Source organism: Sinocyclocheilus anshuiensis, unplaced genomic scaffold (assembly GCF_001515605.1).
Source record: "Sinocyclocheilus anshuiensis isolate Anshui unplaced genomic scaffold, SAMN03320099.WGS_v1.1 scaffold1312, whole genome shotgun sequence".
Taxonomy (NCBI): domain Eukaryota; kingdom Metazoa; phylum Chordata; class Actinopteri; order Cypriniformes; family Cyprinidae; genus Sinocyclocheilus; species Sinocyclocheilus anshuiensis.
Window position 1 is genome coordinate 323632 of NW_015544237.1, and position 7591 is coordinate 331222.

Genomic DNA, 7591 nt, shown 5'->3' on the forward strand with positions numbered 1-7591 from the left:
GATATGGTAGAGTACGAAGTGTCCATCAGATGTACACTTCATTTTCCTGGGAAACAGAGGGCGCATTTGACGTCACTTTCGAAATACGTCAGCCTTCGTCGCACCGCGGTGACGCAATCGGCCTTGGAATGCGGTCTTCGGAGGGCGCATTCTGAATTGGGACAGCCCACGTCGTGACGCTGTGACACAATCACACTTCAAATGCGGACTCCGGAGTCCACGCACTTCAGTTTGGGACACAGCTACTTAGTGTGTGTGAGAATCAGCAGCACTGTTGATGCTCTTAGACTCCTGTGGGGGTGGGGCCACATGTCACCAGCCAATCATAGAGCAAATGGAGACAAGAACACGCCCCTTACGCAGAGGCACCGTGACGGTACTATGGATCAGATCATAAAATCGTGATATTTCCGGTTGCAAATAGGAGTTTCTTCTCTTTGAGTATTTTTTTTAATAGGTTAATTTTCCATTTTTTCTTCACTTTTAAAATCTTGCTTGTTTGGGAGGCAGACACTTTCTGTCAGTTTAAATATAGATTAAAGACCCATCTCTTTAACCTGGCATACACATAATACACTATCACATTTCTATAATTCAAATCCGTTAAAAGATTGTTAGGCTGCATTAATTAGGTCAACCGGAACTGGGAACACTTCCCATAACACCCGACGTACTCATTACATCGTAAGAAGAATGGCATCTATGCTAATATTAGCCTCTTTCATTCTTATTCCAAGGTCACCGTAGCTATATGGATCCAGTCCGTATCCAGACCAGATGGTGGATCAGCACCTGGAGACGACCTCTACAGCCCTGAATGTTAGTGGAGACCATGTCAACTAGATGAGCCCCAGAGACCCCTGCGAAGACCTCGTCAACTAGACGGCCATCGACACAAGACCACGAGAACCAGAAGAGTCCTCTGCTCAATCTGACCTGTGTTGCAGCCTGGAATTAAAACTTGCCATGCTGGTTTTGTTTGGCCAGAGGAGAACTGGCCCCCCAACTGAGCCTGGTTTCTCTTTAAGTTTTTCCTCCATTTCTGTCACCGATGGAGTTTTGGTTCCTTGCCACTGTCGCTTTTGGCTTGCTTAGTTGGGGACGCCTGACTGATTGCACAGACACAAGTGGAAGAGAGCTGAACTAGATGATGACATCACTGAATCATCAATGAACTGACTTTAGCTGGAAAAATGATTGTTTGTTACTGTCCTCTTGCATTATTGACAAACGATCTGTATTGTATAAAGCGCTATACAAATAAATGTTACTTGACTTTTTTCTTTTATAATATACATTTTTATAATTTTATAATCAGATTCATTTAATGGGAACACTTCCCATAACACCCGACGTACTCATTACATCGTAAGAAGAATGGCATCTATGCTAATATTAGCCTCTTTCATTCTTATTCCAAGGTCACCGTAGCTATATGGATCCAGTCCGTATCCAGACCAGATGGTGGATCAGCACCTGGAGACGACCTCTACAGCCCTGAATGTTAGTGGAGACCATGTCAACTAGATGAGCCCCAGAGACCCCTGGGGTGTACCAGCCCTTTTTAATGTTTATATGAATGAATTATGTGAAGAATTAAGTGACTGTAAGACTGGATATATGCTTCATAATACTATAATCAATCATTTTATGTATGCTGATGATTTAGTTTTTTTTCCCAAAGTACTGTTGGTTTTCAACAGCTGCTACATTTTTGTTCTGATAGTGGAATTAGATATGATGTGCAATATAATACATAAAACAGTGTTGTTATGATATGCAGAACAAAAGATAAAGATCTCAATTTCCCAGATTTGTATCTGTCGGGGCAAGTATTAAATGTTAAAGGTATTAAAGGATTTTCCATATTTTAGTATAGTTCTTTCTTGTGTAATCAGCATCTGATATGTTACCTTGTGACTCTTTCCTGATGTAATCTGTAAAGGTGTAAACCAAATACACAGGATGGCCCTTCTATCCTGTCTATTGTTAGTTCTCCAGTAGGAGGTTCTTATAGTATCGGTCTATTGTTTGAAGTTTGAAGGCCATTTGGTACCAGGTATAAAGTCTGGTCACACAGACAGACCAAAGTACTGGGTTAAGATATTTTGAAGAACGACATGCTGACATCCCTGTTGAAGACCTGCTACACTACTACCTTCAATATATTCTTCTCCCCACAAGAACTCTGGTCAAGCATACTTATTTTTATGTATTAGAGAAATCTAATACATTGGCGAGCGACCCAAACCTTTGCTCAGCCAAATACAGCAAAATCTAAAAATTTTGCGAGCCAACCAGGAGAAACAGATAAGAAGACATCTCACCAACATCACTGCAACAAGAAGAAGTGAACAAAAGAATCTGGGAGATTCTACAGCTTCAACTAAAGATCAACAGACTGAGTGCGTGGACACAATTTATTTGAATCAACTGGATCCTGTCTCAAAGATCCTAATTTGGTGAGTGAAACTTATCAGCTCTCTTAAAGAACTTCAGAAGAATAATAAGTAGACAAGTCAAAATTTGTAGTGTAGTGACATATACAGTGTAGTACTGTTGGTAATTTTAGGCTTGGGCCTTTCTCATGAGTCTGTAGGACTCATTTGATTTAGTTAATTCTCCTGAGACTGTAGGAGCTATAGAAATAAGGTTTATAGCTTGGCCCTGTTCTCTTAAGTCTGTAAGAATCATTTAAGAAAGAGCTTTAGTCCGTTCTCATGAGACTGAAGGAGCCATAGATATATTACATGGTTTGGTCCTTTCACAGAAGTATGAAGGAATTGTTTATAAACAATTTGGTCCATTCATCAAGAGATTGTAGAAGCAGAGGCTTTGTCCTTTCTCTTTTTGTCTGTAGAAATTGTTAAAGAAATAATTTAGCCCATTCGTCCAGAGACTGTAGAAACCATAGAAAGTGCTGGTACTGATGTTGCTGCAAGAATTGGAAATTCTTGACTGGGTGCTAATTCAGTAGCCCATATTGTAGTTTTGAAATTAATGTTTTAACTGAGTTAGAAAATGATGGCATAAAGCCATGAAACTATAAGTTTGTTGCCTTCCGTGAAACATACAGAAAGAACTAAAGTAAATTGTCTAAGAGACAAATTTGAAAAAGTAATTCAGCCTTCTGAGCTAGAACTCAATTCAGACATCAAACAAGGAAAATTAGCCTGAAAGTGAATGATTAGTTTTAAATGTAGCATTGAAAACTAAGCAGAGCTTTTAAACTAATGATTTGTCTGTGTAACTAAAATGGTCAGTCTAACAAATTGCTGTGAATTTAAATCTGAATAAGCACCTTTAACCCTCTGGGGTCTGAGGGTGTTTTGGGGCCTGGAAAAGTTTTGACATGCCCTGACATTTGTGCTTTTTTCAGTTGCTTACAAACATTTGAATGTCTAAAGTTTAATAACACTGTAATCAGCACAAACTGGGCTACAATAATATGTGAGCAGCATGCAAATAAAAGTAGACCCTTTACAGATTGAAATGCTGTATTACTCTTATATGTACGATCAAGTATGAAGGAGCATTTTAGTTATTTTCGCTGTCAACATTCAAATCTGCAAAAAGGTTCCGCCGCCGGAACTGTCGACCCCAGGAGGTTAACAGTTCTAACACCTTTTGTTCTGTTTTTACACCTCTGAGGGCACTTTTCCTGAACTTGCCATGGCTGAGTCTGCACAAAACAATAGCAATGGTCATGCATTGTGGCCAACAACAGAAAGACATGGGACAGAACCTCCAAATGTTCCATTGATCAGATGTTGGAAAATCTGAATGCATATTTGGACAAAAAGCTGGGACTGAGGAAGTGCCATGATGACATGTGCCAGAAGTACAGCATCAAGTACTCAGAGAGTGGACTATGGGCCTTGCCAGACATTAAAAGAGCTCATGGAAAGATGCAGCACTTAAGGACAAACACCAACAGAGATGGATTTTCTGTGATTTTGGTCAAACAAATTCTACAGCATCTGCAGAAGTGTGAGACTGACAAATTACAACGTGAGAACAAAGCAGAGAAAGCAAAAGTCAGAGCATTGGCTAAACAATTGCAGAATGTAAAGAAGGATGAAGAAAGACTGTTAAATAAGAATGACAAGTTGCTAACTTTTCTCTCCAAAAGACTGGAGTCCAAATCTTCAAGCAGGTCTGTTGACAGTGAGACTGAATTTCCCTTCAACACGTGTTCAGGCTACAAGGAACTCAAAGGTTAGACTTGCTCCGGTAATTGTCAAGAACAGAAGGACTAAAGTTGAAATTGACAATGAGGAGGAGTATGAGGAGGATGGTGAACGACGAACTCACACTGTGACAAGTTGACAAATTGTCAACAGAATTGCCAGATGAGTACAAACAACCAAGGAAGGCTTGGCAATTTCTTCAACGCTTGCAGAAAATCTACAATTTACATCCACTAGCTGGTGTGATGATTGTTAATGTGAACTTAAGAGACAATTACCAGAAAACATTAACAGAAAGTGTTGAAAGAAGGATTGGTGCGTCTCAAGAAAACACAGGCTGGATGGGAAGCTGTACAAACTTTCGTGTTCAACTTGAAACCTGCAGAGGTTAATTGGGCTAAAGTGACCTCTTACATGCAGAAGACAGGAGAAAGTGTTGCAGAGTTTGAAGAACGCTCCAGACAAACATGGACGGAATATGCTGGTGTGAACAACAACATTGAATTTCTCAGTAAAGGTACTAGCATGCCTCTTAAAACCACATTTGTGAATGGACTGAAACCTGAGATTTCTAAAACCCTTAAAATCAAGTTTGATGACTGGGACAGCACTGGACCAATATTTATGCAGATTGTTGAATGGTCAGCAAAGGTTTAAAGAACACAAAAAGTCAATCTCAGAGCTTTGCAATCCAAAACCTTGTCATACAACAACAGGACAAAGGGGTATGAAGAAAGTGAATATCAGAGACACTCAAAAGCAAAAACTCAGGGAAGATGCAGACATTGCAACAAAGAAGGACACTGGGTTCGTGATTGCAAGCTGAGTTTGAGACATCAAAGTAATGATGAGGCCACCTGTTGAAGAGGTCTCAGCAGTTGACAGCCAAACAAAAACAGACTCCGCTAAAAGCTGTTGAGCCGCAGGGAAGCTGAAGAACCTCTATCTGTAGCACCAATTAGTAACATATCATCCAACAACTGTACTCCACATGTATTCAAAAAACAACAACAAATGAAGACACTAGCCCAAAGGTAAAAGCATACACAGAAGTCTCAACAGCTAAAGCCAAAGATGATGTCCTAATAGATGGTGCTGCTAAACAAGCCATAAAGTAGAGAGGTGCAGATAAAGCGGCATTAAGAAAACTTAAGCAAAACAGACAGTAGGGCAGTAAACAAATGCAAAATTAAAAGCACAAAGAAGTATCATCACTGATGGAAAATGGAGATGAACTGCATGATGACAACCAATGCAGTGAGGAAAACCACAGGGAAACTATAAGGAGACTATGCCCTTTTGAACATATTACAGGCCGGCCCATGTCCAGTGAAAATCTGGCATCTGGCAGCCTTGCCCAAACTGATGAAAGACTCAGCCTGGCGGTACACAATGCCAAGAATAAAGTTTTGAAACCTCCAAAAGGGGGACATGGTATGGTAATGATTTAAAAAACTCAGAGGTCACAACGAGAATCCAGGTGGGAAAGCCCACTTCAGGATCTCTTGGTAGCTGATAGAGCAGCTAATGTGAATGGAAAAGAAAAGTGGATCGACATGAGCCAGTGGGATTTGAAATATCTGCCTAGAGACGAGGGATGGATGGCAGTAGTGTTTTTCAGAGTCCAGATATGGTGGGACTAGGGTTTTTAGCTTGTCGCCTGAGGACGAAGACATAAACATACCACCACTGATAAACACTGTAGTGTCCTCCCTAAATTATATAGGGGCAGTTTTATTGGCAGTAAGGCAGGATTTGTTTAAAATCTTTTCCTTGGAAAGATATGTTTCCCTTTTCTCTTGTGTGTGATTGCAGGTGTTCCAGAGGAAGACATCTAACTCTTAGACTGCATTGCACTGGACACCTAGATGAACATGCCTGAACATCCACAGAACACAACAACATCCACCACTTTCACAATGTCAAAATAAAAAAGGACTTAAGCATTCAAAAGAATTCAAACTTCACCATGAACTCTTATTCTTTCATCTTAAGTAATGGAGCCTGCATGCAGTATGCTGTATTCATGATTACTGAAAAGTATGTTTTGTGATCAAAAATGATCAAAGGGGGGATTGAAGGATTTTGTGTATTTTAGTATAGTTCTTTCTTGTGTAATCAACATCTGATATGTCACCTTGTGACTCTTTCCTGATGTAATCTGTAAAGGTGTAAAACCTTTTGGCCCTTCTATCCTGTCTATTCTTAGTTCTCCATTAGGAGGTCCTAATAGTATCGGTCTATTGTTTGAAGGCCATTTGGTACCAGGTATAAAGTCTGGTCACACAGACAGTACTTTGGGTTAAGATATTTTGAAGGCCGACACGCTAACGTTGCTGTTGAACACCTACACTACTACCTTCAATAAATTCTTCTCCCCACAAAAACTCTGGTCAAGCATACTTATTTTTATGTATTAGAGAAATCTAATAAATTGGCGAGCCACTCAAACCTTTGCTTAGCCAAATACAGCTAAATCTAACAATGTGTGCACTAAAACAAAATATTTGGGTCATATCATTAACGATGAAATGAGTAATGATGATGACATGTATAGGAAGTGTCGTACGTTATATACTCAAGCAAATATGTTGGTGAGAAAAATTTTTATGTGTTCGGATCAGGTAAAAATAAATCTATTTTGAGCATATTGTCCATTTTTGATACTGCTTTTGTGGGTTAAGATAAAAAAAGAGAGTCTATATGAGCTTCAGCTTGTTAACAGTGACTGTATGAGAATTCTGCTGAAAAAAACAAGTTGCAGCAGTGCAGGTGATCTATTCGGTAAGGCAAGAATTCAATACTTTCTGGCTTTAATGAGAAATTTCATGTATAAATGTATTTGTCGGTTGGATTTTTCACAAGATGCTATTATAATGTTTTACAATGTAAAACATTGGTAGAACTGTCTTTTTTAATGTGTTTCGTACTGTTTTGAATTGTTTTAGTGTTTTGCTAATGGACCTTGAGCCTGGCAATAAAATTGAATGAATGAGTGTGTAACGTGAGGAGGCGTGACAATGGATATGTGGATCCAAATGCAGCCTTTAATGATAAACGTAGTCAGAAAGGCAGGGTCCAGTTCCAGCGAACAGTTATATCCAAGGCAATCCAAAAGAGTAATCCAACAAACGGGCAAAGGTCAGGGCAGGCAGCTAAACAGTCAGAAACCAGGTAAACAGTCCAAGATAAAAAAAATACGAAGGCAAGGCAAGGGAAGGCAAGGCAAGGAAACACGGGTAAACATTACAGAAAACATTACAGGCTAACAATACACAGCAATGTGAGTGTGTGTGAGTGCATCTTTGGGTGCGTTCATATTTGGTTTGAGCCCTATACCGAACCTATACTTTCACAACCTGATTGGTCGGGTTGAATGACGTATATATCGTGACGGAACC

At 39.7% G+C, this 7591-nt stretch overlaps 1 pseudogene; it reads left to right on the plus strand.

Annotated features, from left to right (window-relative positions):
- Positions 1-3672: 3672 nt before the first annotated feature.
- LOC107697586 (uncharacterized) lies at positions 3673-5125 on the plus strand (annotated as a pseudogene).
- The last annotated feature ends 2466 nt before the right edge of the window (positions 5126-7591 follow it).